Genomic DNA, 17,318 nt, shown 5'->3' with positions numbered 1-17,318 from the left:
AGAAAAGAAAGTCTAACTGAAAGAAAAGAAAGTCTAACTGAAAGAAAAGAAAGTCGAACTGAAAGAAAAGAAAGTCCAACTGAAAGAACACAAAGTCTAACTGAAAGAAAACAAAGTCCAACTGAAAGAAAAGAAAGTCCAACTGAAAAGAAAACTAACCTGAAAACAACCATCCTTCGAATTGATAAAAACAACTCGAATTGATAAAAACAACCATGGCATTGTTTTTTCTCTCTCCTGAATGAAGTTTATATTTTCTGGAAAAATTGTATGTATGTATGTGTAAGAATTTTGAGTGTGATGGAAGATGAATGAAAATGGATGATGATGAATGGTTGTGCTCTTGTCCAACCCACCTCGCCCAGAACGCTTCGCTTTCCCTGGAAGGAAACGCACCAACTTTGTTGAGCTCACCAACAGAATCGCACCTACAATTATAAGTAACCTGCGGATGGACATATTAAAATTAATGGATTGGTTGATGGCACAGTAAAGCATATGGAATAATGGTTATCTCAAGCTCACTCATAAGTTTATAATCTGCACCAAAACAATCGGCCAAAAAAAAAAACTCAAAATGTGTCGTCTTCCCAAAATATACTCCCGACATTCACAAGTGCTGTATTTTTACGTCTGTATCAAATTTTCACTCCCTCTATACACAAATATGGAATAATGGTTTTTCACCAGCGGCGACGGAGGAAGAAGATGAAGAAGGAGCAGCGGTGCCGTTCTCGCGGCTTCGTCCGACGGAAAATGTTAGGTCAGACGGTCTGACCCAATACTTTCACTAGTTTTTAATACACTGTTTTACTGGAAAACAAATATTTTGGATGAAATTCCTTGAGACTTTCCTTAAAAAAAAATTACATACAAACTTTTTACCATATTTTCATTTATCGTCACCGATCTAAAGGAACTTTAATAGACCACACGCAAAAAAGAAATATGGAGTAAGAAATATTCCTTTAACATCCTAGATAATGCAAAATTTACAGTAGTTAGTGGTGGTACATTATATATTTTTATGAGTTGGGCTAAAATCGTATGTAAATGATCTGGCTAGATCATGTATAATTTTAGTGGTAGTTGGTTTACAACAGGAAGTCAAAATTTTCATGAAATTGCAATTCATAGGAGATAAATTACTTAATCAAATTTATGAAAAAATAATTCATGATATGAAAATGGCGATATCTAACAATTGTAGGTACATTATGATTTGCTCGGATTGTCAGGAGATTGTTTCACTGTTAACTCATCCGAAAGTTCATACAGATTTCTATGCCCATGCTTTGAGTGTTTGGAGGGAACTCAAAAAGGAGTTCAGGGATGCCCGGTTCGTGTTCATGAGGCGGGAGGAGAATCAAGTCGCGGATAGTCTAGCGAAAAACTGCCGTAATAGTGATAGTGATTTGAATGTATTGAGGACCTTATTCAGGCCCCCTATTTTCTGTAATGACAAACTTGTATCGAATCATTTTGGGTGCTTTAAGCACTAACTTATCTTATTAATGCTATGCTATGCCTTTTTAACTAAAAAAAAAAAAAATTAATGAAAGTTGGTTACATTGTTTTGTTGGCAATGGGGTATTTAATTCCTATGAAAATTTCTACTTACCTAGGGGACCTAGGTAAGTAACTTCCTCCATTTTGTGGGAACTCAAAATTCCTTCATTTTGCTATTTTGTTATCAACCAAACAACTCACTAAATTTTCAATTCCTAAAAATTTCTATTTCCCATGTTTTCTCATATCAACCAAACTCCCACTTAAATTCATAATTGTTTTGTTCTTCAATATTGATATTTATGATCCTTAATGGACATATTTAACCAAATATCTTCCATCCCGTATCAATGGATACAATTCTCATTTTTGTTCGTCCCATGTTAATTGATATTTTATCTAAATTGATAAGGTCCCACAAATTTATACTATTTTTCTCTCTTTGGGGGACCCAAACTATAATTAAGAAACAATTATCTCATTTCGAAAATAGTTAAGGTCTTACAACCCGCTAACAACAATAATAACAAAATTAAAAAATTCATTACGAACTACCAGTAATAAAATAAGATGTCAAATGAAACGATTAGATTTTGTGTTGCTCAAAGATCTTATATAAGCCAAGGGAGAGCAATGGCGTCCCCCTTTGAATTTACATATCTACCCCTCCATAATAAAACCATTACAAACATAAGCTTATCAAACAAATTTCAACCAAATCTCTACATGGTTGCTAAGGCTCCGTTTGGTAGGGCGTAAAATGTTTTCCCGGAAAACTGTTTTCCTCTATTTTCAGTTTTACATTGTTTGGTTGGCAAAAGCGTGTAAAACCATTTTCCCTTGGGGTAAAATTACTCTCCCAATGATGGAAAACCATTTTCCTTTCAAAATGAAGGAAAAACTATTTTCCTTATCTCTCTTATACCTCCTCTCACTACCTTCTTACTTTCCCTTTCATTTTCCTTTCATTTCATCATTTTTCTTACATCGTTCCAAACAGCGGAAAACTAATTTTGGAATTGTGTTTTCCATGAAAATCATTTTACATCGAAAATGTTTTACGCCCTACCGAACGGAGCCTAAATGCAACTCTCATTTACCATGTACAATCTACCTAAATACCAAAAATACCCTTAAATTGCCGACTGAAATAATCGGACAACGTTGACTGACTTTTATACTGTTTTAAACGACCTGAAAACTAATCAAGCATCTTTTTATTTGAAAATAGCTCAAATAAGATTTGATTCACATCACGTTCCATCCACACAAGTGACACAACCCATAATTCACCGTAAAATTCGTGTACGTGATGGTGGTGGTGGTGGTGGGTGGTGGGGAAAAAAGAAGAGGGTGAAATGGCAATAGGTTGTTGGTGGTGGGGGTGATGGGTGGTGTGGAAAAGAGGAAAGGGTGAAATGGTTTATAAAAATATATTTGGGATGATTTTAAGTAATTTCACGACGATGTTTAACAATTGCATATAAGTCCATGCAAACATTTCACTGACACCTGTTAGGCTCCTAATAACACTACCGCTTATCTGTAGGCGATAGCTGTTAATTCATCCTTATTCCTTAGGTCTTGTTATGTTTACAATCGATCATCATTTCGACGAATCATGTTTTGATCATCATAAAAATTAAAGGCTGGTTCAACTTACTTCAAGTTTGAATTTCATGCACACTGCAAATCATCATGAGATATATCAAGTCAATTTTGGATATGTTTTAGGTTAGGTTAGATTTTGAGTTACTATCTTATCAATATATTTTGTAAATAATTAACAACTTTTTATGAGAAATAAACTTAAATTTGATTCGGCTAAATATAATTTAAACTTGTTTTGGGGCGGTTGTAAGTTGTAACTTCGTAAGTGGTTAATTAGTTTGAATTTCATATTGTCTTGGATCACAAGGCGCGTGAATAATGTGTCGAGTGAAATATGGTCATGTCTTATCACATGCATGTATGAATAATTATATGTTATCCTCTATGATAATTAATTGGGTCACAAAGTGGATTCAATATAGTTTTTTATCATTTGATCTATGACACTCTTATATGAGCTCAGATAATGGTCGGTTATACACAAGTAACTAATCTTACTACTTTTCGAATACGTACTTTCTACTCACATACATATGAATTAGGTGAATTTTTCACGTCTGGTTAGTGAATTGATTCAGCAAATACCTACGTGTACCATGTAACATGGTACACCCAAGACTAATTTCTACTCATTTGGTCATTCAAACTATTCCTTTTAATATATTTTTCTAATTTACATGATATTTCAAATAAGCAATGAGTAAAAACAAATAGCATTGAGTATACCATGCTTATGATACAACGAATGTATAATAAAATTTGTAATGATTAGTTGTTACAACTCTATGTATACATATATAAATCACATCAAAAATTAATGGATCGATTAGATAAAACAGTCTGATCTGATGTGAGACCAACTTATAATTAAATCAACCTAATCCAAAGAAAACAAAAAGAACTTTGGGTGGACCTTGGACTTATAAATTCAAAACAAATATATTCAAGTATCCACCATTGCTAGCTTTTCATGTTGATTGTCCTCAAATAATGAAAGTTGGAACTTCGAAATTTCAATTTTAACATCTAAGCTATCCAATCATTCCACTTATCCCTTGTTGAACTTGCTCCCAGCTTTGGCTCAAGGTTTGTTTTTTCTAGTTATGTTACCAAATAAGTGTAATTAACCCTGGATTTCCCTCCTCCTTTATAATATCTCTTTCTGAATAACTAATCTATATATCCATTGCATATATTAATAAGAACTTCCACATTTAAGTGTTATTGCCTTATTCTTTCTTAATACAATATGGCCTTAATCTTTGAATAGTTGAGAATTGCGGGAAATTAAAGTCATTGGAGCTCGAGATTGAAAGCAAGAAGCATCATGTTAGGTATTTTGCTTCTATACACTGTTGGTCTTTCAGATTATTAACTTTTACTGCCCGTTTGGTAGTTGGTCATAAATGGTAGTAATGGGAATGAATTTGTGTGTAAATTTGTGAAAAATATCATTATCTATTTCCATGGTAATGCTAATTTATCCTAAAGTATCCACTTTCCTTCTTGAATTTCCATTCCCATCCAATACCGCATTGTAGGTGGTAATGAGTGGTAATGAAAATTGCTTCCCCTTGGAGACAAAAACACAAGTTTATGGGTGAGATTGCTTGCCTCCATGTAGATTTTGAGGGTGCTTCCCTAATAAAATTACACTTAAAATCATTCCCACTACCGCAATTTATTAACAACTATCAAACTGACCGTTGAAGTTTTATGTAATTTATTTATTTCATTTATGGCTTTAGTATAATTCTGACCCATTCAACATTCAAATATGCAAGGTAGAATGTCTTCTCACCCTAAAAAAAGGTAGAATATTTTCTAGTGTAATAGGTTTATTTATATCTTTGGATTGCAATAATACGTGGAGGGAAATTGAGGGGAAGGAAAGAAATGAAACGAGAGGGATAAACAAGCTTCATCTCCTTCTAAATCTTTTCAACTCTGAAAGGATGTGATTACAACAACTTGTTTGGATACTAAATGAAAGAGAGAGGCGTGGAAACTAACAAACGTAACTAGTAATAATAAAATACAATAAATTTTGATCAGAGGTGTTTAATTAATAATACTAAAATTATGTTACCAATAATCCTTTATATATTAAAAATTAAAGTTGTGTTTTAATAATACCTTTTGTAAAAACATCATATTGATGCTAAAATAAGTTTACAGCTGGTACTTGATAATATTTCAATAATACTTTTAAAAAAACTAATATGAACCCGGTGCACACTAATTAGTGTGCACCCGATCCATATCATGTGAGTTTATGATAGTGTATGTTGAATTGATATAGTGTATGTTAAAATGATATAGTGTATATTAAAAAGATATATTGTATGTTACAGTGATATAGTGTATGTTAAAATGATATAGTGTATGTTACAGTGATATAGTGTATGTTAAAGTAATATAGTGTATGTTATAATGATATAGTGTTTGTTATAATGATATAGTGTATGTTAAAGTGATATAGTGTATGTTAAAGTGATATAGTGTATGTTACAATGATATAGTATATGTTACAATGATATAGTGTATGTTACAATGGTATAGTGTATGTTAAAGTGATATAGTGTATGTTAAAGTAATATAGTGTATGTTAAAAGTGATATAGAGTATGTTAAAGTGATATAGGGTGTGTTAAAGTGATATAGTGTATGTTAAAGTGATATAGGGTGTGTTAAAGTGATATAGTGTATGTTAAAATGATATAGTGTATGTTAAAGTGATATAATGGGTCACGTGCCTGGACCTGGTCCACACTATTTTTAGTGTGAACCGGGTCCAAAGTCGGATTGTAATACTTTTGGAGTTTTTGTGTACTAAAATCTAAAAAGTCATTTGATGGTAGTCATGGTAACATTATATTCTACAACAGAATTTGTGCTAAAATTATAAAGTATTTAATCGGCACTAGAAGTTTTGTTGATACTAAGAAATGTTCCTATCATATAATACTAATTAATTCAATCGGCTTGGTGGTAAGGGTATCATTAATTTAAGGTCATGGTATCAAATTTCATTAGGAGTTTTTGGATTGGGGTTTGCTTATCATTTTTCCTCCTTTCAAGGAGTCTGACCTGCAAACCTGATTAGTTATACATGTACGAATTGCCAGTTCAATATGGTCTTTCATCTTGCCAACTTAAAAAAAATATAATACTTGTTATGGATAGTATTAGAAGATGTTTCAATAGTACCTTCTTTTAAAATTATTTTTCTTTCCTTGTAAAAAGACCATCATGACCCATCTTATTAAAGTTCATTTCTAGCCTCCACTTGTTAATAATCTAGCATCCCTCTACTAGGTGAGAGAAAAGACATGAATAAGCAATGAGAGGGAAAAGAATGAGAGAGAAAGATGTTAGAGCAATTAGTAGATAATGAACAACAAATAGGAATAAGTTAAAGCACACAAATGAGAAAACTTGAACACAAGAAAATACAAGATTTGAGAGACGGAAAAATCCTTAAAGCAATTACTTGAAAACTATAAAAAACCATCCAAACAAAGAGAATAAATATTATTGACGAAATATAAGTGTTTATAAGAGGATTAAACAAATCTCTCACTAATTTTCTCTCATCAAGCATAAGAGTGTTTAAAAAAGATGAACTTCAAACTCTCTAGCTTGCTCTATATTTTTAAGATGTCCACGAATGTCTGTAAAGAGGCCTATAAATATGCCTAGGTTACAAACCAATCCAACGGTTTATATTAAAGTCAACCCCGCATAAACCACGTGCCAGCGGACAAGAGCCCGTCTGGGGTAATAAACCGCCCACGTAGGCAAAGGCGCCCGCTCGGGTTTAGAGGCTACCCGCATGGGTGTAGTGATTCACAAAAATTCTGCATGTCTTCTGCCAAAAAGACGCACTCCCAAGCCAGCGACACCAACCCGTGGAAGCCGCTCACCCAGGCCTCATCCTGGCCGCCCGGGTTACTGGTTGCTGCTACTCCTTGCGCTCGGGCTAAGAGGCTACCCATGTTTTTCACTATTCATGGAAGAATGCTCGAGCAAAGAGTCATATGCAACAATTCTCCACACCTTGACAATTGCTCGATCAAGTTAATTAAACCCCAAAAGCCATCCATTCTAAACAAGAACAGAACCACCTCAAAGAGGTGTAACCACCGTTAAAGGTTGTCCACCAAGAACCCTAGTAACAACCAATTGAGTTTGAGCAATGCTCAAACTTTGTAGCCGACAATGACTTTGTCAACATGTCCGTCGGATTCTCCGAAATATGCACGTTCCCCAATACTACCTTGCCACTAGCAACCGTGTCTTGTATGTAGTGATACTTCAACGCAATGTGTTTTGTCCTCCCATGAAAATAATTTTGATTTCTTGCCAAGTGAATTGCACTTTGGTTATCACTATACACCATAGAAACACAAGCAACCTACTTAAATTCACCAACAAAGCCACCAAGCCATTGGGCTTCTTTGAACCCCTTTGTTAAAGCTACGTATTCAAGTTCCGTTGTAGATAAAACGATCACTTCTTGCAACGCCGATCTCCAACTAATGGCCAAACCCCCGAGGCAAAGCATATATCCCAAAGTAGACTTTCTATCATCAAGGTCACCACCATAATCAGAATCCATATGATCGATCCCCATTCCGCCCATACTCAATACAAGTGCTAGAATTACCCCGTATATATACCTTAAAATCCACTTGACCGCTTGCCAATGTGCTTTTCTCGGCTTTGCCATGTACCTATTCACCACGCTTACGACTTGATCTAATGAGAAATATCCGATCGAGTACAAACTATAACATACATAATGCTCCCCACCACATTGGTATGAACTCCACATCCTCCTTGGAATTAGGAGGATCCAAGGATGACAATGTGAAATGAGATGCCAAAAGGATGGCAACAGGCTTGGCATCCAAATTAGGAAAGCGCTCCAAGACCTTCTTAATTTACTTTTGCTATACCAAGAAATTTCTTTGCTGGCCCGAAATCCTTCATTTCAAATCCCCCTTCAACATTTCTCTCACCTTCTTAACCTAAAACATGTCTTTTTAATTTTTTATAATAAGCATGTCATCAATATATAGAAAAAGATACAACAAACAATCGTCATTCACCTTTCTTAAGTAGACACAACTATCATAATCGCTACGGGAGAACCCATGACCCAACATGCAACTATCAAACTGTTTATACTATTGTCAATGTGATTGCTTCAAACCATAGATGGACTTCTTCAACAAGCAAACATGATCCTCCTTTCCCTCAACAACAAAACCATCAAGTTGATTCATATATATCTCCTCTTTAAGCACTCAATGCAAGAAAGCTTCTTTTACATCCAATTGCTCTAACTTCAAATCATGCATAGCAACAAGAGCAAGTAAAGTTCGAATAGAAGTATATGTCTTACTACCTTGGCTAAAATCATGTGCCATTAGCCTTGCTTTGCACCTCGACTCCTCAATTCCTGAAATTCCCTTATTGTACTTGTAAACCCATTTGCAATCAACAATGTTCTTGGTCCTTGGTCTATCAACAAGTAACCATGTTTGATTCTTGTGAAAAGACTCCATCTTTTCTTCCATGACAACATGTCATTTTCCCAAGTTCTCACACCCCCTTGCTTCGGTGTATGAAGATGGCTCAAGATCAACAACTTCATTTGCAACACTCAATGCATATGCTGTCATCTCCTCACCCCTACCTTGCACAAGGTCAAGTTCATGAAGAATTTGTGTTTATAAGAGGATTAAACAATTCTCTCATTGATTTTCTCTCACCAAGAATAAGAGTGTTCAAAGTAGATGAACTTCAAACTTTTAGCTTTTTCTCTATTTTTGGATTCCCACAAAATCTGAACAGATGCCTGTAAATATGCCTAGGTTATAAACCAATCTAACGATTGAGATTCAACTCAGCCTTGTATAAACCACGTGCCACTGAATAGGAGCCCACTCGAGCTAAGAGGTTTCCCACCCTGGTGCAAGGATTCACAATCATTATGTCTGCATTCTGCCAAAAGGATGCACGCCCGAGCCAAAGACAGGCAGCTCGGGGAAGCCGCACGCTCGGGCTGCTGGCTGCTGCTACTCCTTGCGCTCGACACCTTTGCTTTACCACCTTCTTTTCTCATGTTCGTGGAACAACGCTCGAGCAACGAGTCATATCAAACATAAGGTTTGTTATGTAATTTTCCTTCAAATCTTCCCAACTTTTATTCTTAAAAATTTAGGAATTTGTTTACGCTTTGGGATTTCTTCCATTTCATTTCATCCATCTTATATCTTAAGATCATGTCACAAAAACTAGTAAAATAATAATAAAAAAAATCCAAAGACTCCTCGACTCCTATTTCCCCTCCTCCAAGCATTTTCATTAATTGATTTAGAGAATGAACCATCCACTTCTTTTAGAATATGGAGAGAATGCCAACTCCCATTTCACCATCTTTCGCTACTCATATCCATATACAAATAATAAAGTCAACATTAGGGAGTTTCTCTCCCACTCTCTCTGCATCCTCCTTTCCAGATACATTAAAGTGCAAAAAAAATTAGTTTGTTTTGCAAGTGACCAAACAAATGGCGAGTTGTGCCATATTCAAAAAATTCAACCCATGATGTCGAGTCGGGCCAAACTTCGGGCCAACTTTTTGTGCACAAAACGCACTATTTTGAGCCAAATATAGTGGGTTTTTGAGGCCTAAATCAAACCCAAAAATTTTGAATTTTCTAAAATTTCAGTTTTTTCCATTGCCCAAATTAAAACCCGTTCTCAAAAAATAAAATCAGGTCAGGCCACGCCAGGCTAATCCCAAAAATTCTGGCCAAGCCTAGACATTTTTCGAGTCGGACTAAGCTATGTTTTAGTCACCTCTAGTTTGTTTCAATATACCCTTACAAAGAAAATAAGTCCCATATAATCCAGTTTTTTTTTTTTTTTAGGGTGGGGGGGGGGGAGGGTGACGGGAAACCGTAGCTTGATTAGTTCGGGGGTAAAAGGGATCCCAACTTGCCCGGAGATATTATCGATCGTAGGATTTCTTGGAACCGAGAGAGATGCTCTAACATGTAAACTATCTCTAACGCTTCTATGTAATCCAATATGCCAAACACATTGTTCTAAGTTGTGTTAGTATACAATAACAAATCATTATGGTCGATTTGTTGCGGTATGAAAACTGCATAAATGGGCTTCTTAAAAACCTTAACAAAATAGTGTTAAATCTAGTGTTTGGTGGAAGTTCATGATGATTTTGGAAAATTAAGAGTAATGCACGAATAAGCACCATGATAAATACCCTTTTACATAAAATTATATTAGAGGAAGAGAAATGAAATGATGGAGGAATGTGTCAAAAAAACAGTTCATAAGGCTCATGCTCATTGTTGCTAAAATCCCGATTCAAATTTTACAATCCTACGATTCTACGATCCGAAAGGACTTTTTCGATCCCGATCCTGCATAAAATCTTTTTAATAGGATTTTCCGATCATACCCAACTAACAAAATTCACATGGTAGGATCGTAACACGATTATACGATCCGATTCTATCATAAAATTTCACAAAATAATTCCAAATATTATCTTTAGCCTCTTATCTTTTGGCAGAATCTTACTTTAATCCTAGAGTATTAAACTACTATCACCATTTAGGAACGAAAAACTTCATTATTAATTTGTGTAAATTTTTAACATGAGTGTTTTGACCACATTATAGCATCATTATATATTGAAAAAAATTTCGAAGCTTTTCTTCACTTATGAATAGTTTAAATTATATATTGTACGTGGAATTAAAAGTCGATGTCATTGTTGTTGGTTGTGTTTTGTAAGAAAATAAATCAATTGGTTACTAAAAAAACGATGCATAATTACATTTTTATTTTTCTAAATCTTTCTTAAAGAGCTATATGCATGCATATATGAGTAAATACTTGAGATATCATTGTATTATAAGAGATTTGAGCTAAAAAAATAAAACTGGGCAATTAAAATTTTTTATGAACGATCCAGAACGACTTTTTTCTTTCACGAATATTTTACTAAACATTATTAATTGTTTTATTGGAGTCTTTTTTTTACATAGAGAAAATTTGCATCAATTAAAAGTTGTCTTTACAAACTAGGAACATATCACACAAACGATAAACATAAACTAACCAAACCCTAGAAGGAGCGTTATTAGCTTTGACAGACCAAATAAGGTAAGACCAACAAGTAAATCTTGTAAAAAGATGCTTACTATGGAAGTCTTCATTGTTCAATGACTGTAACATAACTCGAATGGGTGTGGTCAAGAATGTTGTGTCCATGGTGAATGAAAAAGACGACAATATAACTTTTCAGAGGTAAGCAACCTACATTAAAAAGATATTTAACACCTGATGAAAGTGGTGGGAGGAGTGGATATTGTTCACGATCCAGACAACTCTCATCAAACGGCCGGTAAGATTTGTATCTCACTGCATGAGCAATTCGAGTGACCTCCTGTCATCTGGAATGTTTGGCTCATGATTCTCTAAAGAGTTACGTTTCTTGGTGACTCAATTCTCTCATAAGAGAGTATTTCTGGTTTTCCTTCATGATAGGAGAACCTCAGCTGAGTTGACAAGTTAAAAACCACCAGATATTGGGGGTGTCACCTTTAGATATAATTTTTCAGGGGAAAGATTGTTAAGACCAATGCCAAGCTGAAAAGATAGCTAAGCACTTTTATCTTTCGAACACATCTCTGATTTTCGAAATCGGATAAAACACGTCCCAACCATGAAAACTTTGCCCTTTATCTCCTACGCTCAAAATTTTGGAATTAGAAACGCGGGGACCTGACCCTAAGCACTGGTTACAGACGAGCTTAGTTCCTTTCCATTTTCCTTATTTCTAAGCTAGTACCATTTTGAACTCTCGCATTAGAACCATTTCCCCTATCGACCCTCGATATTGAGAATTCTTCACGCTCAAACTTAAAGTAGCCCATTCTAGTATCTTTGTAAGATATAATTATAGAGATGGAAACAAGAATTTGACTATACCCTATAGCCTACCCAACTGACAAGTACTTACAATAACTAACCATGAAGAATAGCTTCAATAACTCGAAATAAACGACTTCCTCCAATCAATCCCATAATTACCAAACATATTAGGAAAGAAAAATATATACATAACTTACAACTAAAGAGACTCGATTAAACTATGCTTACGGAGAAATTCACATATCAATCACAAAACACAACACTAACAAAGGAGAACACACTTACACCTCACCAGAAAACCGCCTAGACTTCGAGCCAAGGGCCACAAAGGCCTTCGACGCCTAATCCTCCACTGATTGTTGATATGAAGTGCCTTACCGTCGTCCACCACCTCAATCTTGACGCCCTCCTTTAACTAAACGAGAATCGAGATCTGCTAAGCTATTATTCACGACGGTCGATCCCAAACCCCGACACAATGGCGACTTTCTTCCTCAGTTGAACTGGAGACGGGAGAGTGGAGCGCGCAAATGAAAACAGCGAACCCCCAACTCAACCTACTTCCTTCGTTTCATATTACTCGCTACACTTTTCAATTCACGGACTCCTAGGCAATTTTTGGATAAGAAAGAGGTTGAGAGTAAAAAGAAAAGGGACCTATGAGAGAGGAGAGATATAGAGAGAGTTTATTGCCCAAAAAAGAAGTGTAGCAAGTAATGTGAAACTTCCCACAATGAAAAGTGTAGCGAGTATTACGAAACGGAGGAAGTACATGTTTTCTTTGTTTTATTGGAGTAATGATAACTGTTTTACCTTATTGAACATGAGATTGTGGGTTTAAGCATTGATGCTTACATTACTTTATTCATATCAGTGATTTTAGTTTTTATTACAACAATAAATATAAGTTCAGCAAAAGATGAGTTAAATTCTGCCAAAATGAATTTAGTTAATGGCCTGTTTGGATACAAACATTTCATTTGAAATGCTGGAATTGGGCCAATTCACATGTTTGGCAAACCATAGAATTTATAATTGGATTTGACCCAATTCCACATCCATATTAAACATACCTAAACCTATGTCATTTGAAATCCATTAAAAATTGTTGTCATTTGAAATGCAAAATACTTCAACTTATCTCATTTCACTCCATCTCCTTCAACGACAAACATCATCTCTTCCTTTCTCTCTCTACTCTTTTTCTCTCTCCTCCATTGGAGCTTTCTCAAGCTCGAATATGTTTGTTTTTCTAATCTGGATTATTTATTTTATTAGTGAACTCTCTCCTTCATTGAAGCTTTCTCTCTCCTCCATTAACAAACCATCGAATTTGTTTTTGTTTGATTGGAAACAGATTCATTACTAAAGCTTTGCTTGATTGGAAGCAAATTCATTACTAAGGATTTGACTCATATGAATTAAACTAGTTTTGCAATTTTGGAGGTAGTTTGGTAATTTTTCATCCAAATCATCAAATTGGGGAAGAAATTAGGGTTTATAGTTTTGAAATCAAAAAATAAAAATGCAATATGAATTCAGGGGGAAAATAAATTCAATTAAAAAATAAAATATAAATGTATTGCAATTTACAAAGCTTGGAACAATTCAATTCCTATTTTGCAAAGTTTCGATATTTGATCAATGGTAGTTTGAACTGTACACTTGAAAGAAATCATCAATGATTTGCTTTTTTTTTTTTGCCCAAAATTTGAGATTTTTTTATACGAAGTACTCGTAGTTATTATTTTGATCTCTGTTTTTTGCATTTTTTTATTTGCAATTTTATGTCCTCTCGTTTTTGACATCACCAAACACCATGTGAAATTTGAAATCATGAAATTGAAATTCTAATTTTTCCCAAACACTTGTTTTAGAATTGAATTCTATAATTTCAAATTCAGAATTTAAAATCCAACATTTGAAATGAATAACCCAAATCAAAACACAACCTAAGCAAAAATAAGTTGACAGAAACAAGTTTAAGTTTCACTTAGTATAGTACAACTTAAGAATTTAAGGGCGTGTTCTTTTGAACTGAATTACGGGAAATTCAGTTCAATTTGGAGAAATTATGTTAAGCCCAATTTTGTTTAGGTTAGTTTTGTAAAGTTTAATTTTCAGTTCAGACAAATTGAATTAAATTAAATTCAACTCTAGTCACTTAAGTATTATTGTTTATTAATATTATTAATTTATTTACTATCATCGTGAGTACTACTTATCATTTAATATTATTATTATTATTAGTACTAATTATCATATAGTATTATTATTATTATTATCATTATTATTATTATTTTTGTTTTTTATTATTATTACTAATTCTCATTCATTCATTATTATTATTTTATTATTATTATTATTATTATAATTATTATTTTTTATTATATTATTAATTATTTTTATTATTATTATTATTATTATTATTAATATTATTCTTTTATTCTTTTATTATTATTATTATTATGATTACTTTGATAATTATGATAATTATTATCTATTTTATTATATATATTAATATTATTAATAATTATATTCATTATTAATGATAATAAAAAATTATCATTCTACCTGTTACCATCGACATTACCCAGTTCATGAAATATAAGTTCAGTTCACTACAGTTCAATCCTAAAGAACAGGGCCTAACTGCCAGCAAAGTAGCGTTATTGTTATTAGTTCATGGTTACAAGAAATGAGACACCATGATGTTTTAAAATTTTTCATTTGTGTTTTTGCAGTAATAAAAATTGTGGCTATTGTAAGTGGGGTTGTGGGACTATTGGCATCAGTTGTTAGCTCATCTGTTTGCTGTCATAACTTATACACAACCAGCAAAAACAGTTTTGCAATACTAGAACAAAAGGTGAAGGATTTGAAACGTTTGGTAGAAGAAATACGACAGAAATTGAATGAGAATGGGGTGCTTAGGCCTAACCCATCGCAATGGATTGTAGACGCTGAAAAGATCATCAATGAAGATGATATAGTGGAACTTGGAAGGCGTGTACATGAGAGTTGTATGAATGGGGTGGTACCTAATATTTGCCATCAATGTGAAACTTGGAAATCTATCGAAACCAAGATTAGAGACGTGGACAAGCTGCAGAAGGAGGGTGAAAAGATGAAGGTCATAGGAAATAGGAGGCCCAGTAAGATGAAGATTTTTGGACATGATTTTAAAAAACAGAAAAGGAAGATATGGAAAAAGTTGTCACGAACAAATAAACCTCTTCGAGTAGTGTGCATTCATGGAATAGCTGGTGTCGGTGTTAGAATTAACTACGAAATGAACAAGAGTCACAAGATGAACAATAATGAACAATCTTCTAGGCGTGGATCACTTTCCTAAAAGTAATATTCCGACCCTATTCGTAAAGCACGGGTATCACGGAATTCACCTTCGAGATACAAAGAAGAAAAACAATAGTGGTCACGCTTACTATGAACACTATCAAATTGAAAATGAATTTGTGAGTATTTGTGAAGATGAAGAACTTGTTAAATTTCCTTTCAAGTTTGTATGTAATAGAGAGAATTATTTTTCTCATCATCTTTCATCATATGAGAGGGCTCATATTTATATCAATGCTACACTATTTCAGAAAACTGAATCCCACATTTGACAAACCGTCAAAACCGTGAAATCACGCATAGAGCAGCGGAAAAACAGAAGGATATCGCGAGTCGCGATAATCATCGCGAGTCGCGACGAAGCCCAGTCGCGAGGTGCGACCACCCTCGCGAGTCGCGAGAAGCTTCTGCCCTGCTTCGTCCTTTCCAGCACTGTCGCGAGGTGCGACGTATTGTGCGAGTCGCGACCAGCCACTGTCTTCCTTGTGTTTGTCGATAAACTACAGCACTACAATGCTTGAGTACTAGGCTTGCGAGGCTTCACAAAACATTGCTCTTCTTCATTCTATATAGCATTGAACAAACTATATCATTTGAGTAATAACACCATTACCAATTACTCAAACAATATATCATGAAAATAACTAACTTCATACTCTAAATTTCCAACAATCCTCCCCCATTTAGAGTATATAATATAGTTATACATAAACATCATCATAACAAAACAATCTCATGCATAAATGAAAGTGTACAAAGACTTGAACTTCCACTTAGTATAATACACATTCCAAGTATTCGTATCCAAATGGTGTCGATAAACGATTGAACCATTAGCAACACATAATGAAAACTTGAAGATATTATACACACAAGATTAACTACTCATTTTCAATATATACTTGACACTAACTAGCCATGTGTCCATATCAATTCATAAGTGCATCAAAGCTATGCCTCACTAGCTCCTTGAAGCGGCCAAACTTCGCACTTACATAGGTAGATCTCTTAGAAAACATGCTTCTGTGATAAAGCACAATGTCAAGAACTATTAAGATTAAACAACCTCTTAAACATCACAGATTTAAAGAACTTTACCTTGGATGATTATATAAGTTCTTTCAATCATCAAATAAGGAAATTGATCTTATTGAACTCAAGACCCAACGTCTTATTGGGCGTTAAGTTAAGATTCCCTCACTTGTGATTCCAAAAGCACCAATCCTAAACCGATTGCCATCCTCTTTACCGTATCTCTAGCTAGCGCCTTTGTGAAACAATCTGCTAGATTATACGTAGTTCTAACATAGTCAACAGTAATGCACTATCTTTGATAAGTCCTTGGACATAGCTATGTCTCACACCAATGTGTCTTGACTTGCCATTATACAACAATATAAGCTCTTGCCAACGCTGCATCACTATCACAATGTATAGCAATATGATATTGGCTTTTGCAACAAAGGTATCTAAACATGAGATTCCTTAACCACTCGGCTTCTTTGCTTGCCGATGACAGAGCTATAAACTCAGAAGTCATTATGAATCTGCAATACAAGTTTGTTTCTTGGATGCCCAAGATATTGCACCTCCCCAAGGAGGAATACCCATCCACTTTGGAGGAATATCTTCTCTATTAGAGATCCAACTCGCATCCGAATACCCTTCTAAAACTGAAGGATATCCACTGTAGGACAAACCATAATCCGTGGTTTTCCTCAAATATTTTAACACTTGACGAATAGCTTGCCAATGTTCCATAATAGGATTACTAGTATATCTACTTAATTTCCCTACCGCAAATGCGATATCGGCCTAGTATCTCAAGCATACATCAAACATCCTATAACCCTCGCATACTCA

This window comes from Beta vulgaris, chromosome 8, assembly GCF_026745355.1.
Source record: "Beta vulgaris subsp. vulgaris cultivar EL10 chromosome 8, EL10.2, whole genome shotgun sequence".
NCBI lineage: Eukaryota > Viridiplantae > Streptophyta > Magnoliopsida > Caryophyllales > Amaranthaceae > Beta > Beta vulgaris.
The sequence above is the reverse complement of the archived record's forward strand: the minus strand, read 5'-3'. Positions refer to the sequence as shown.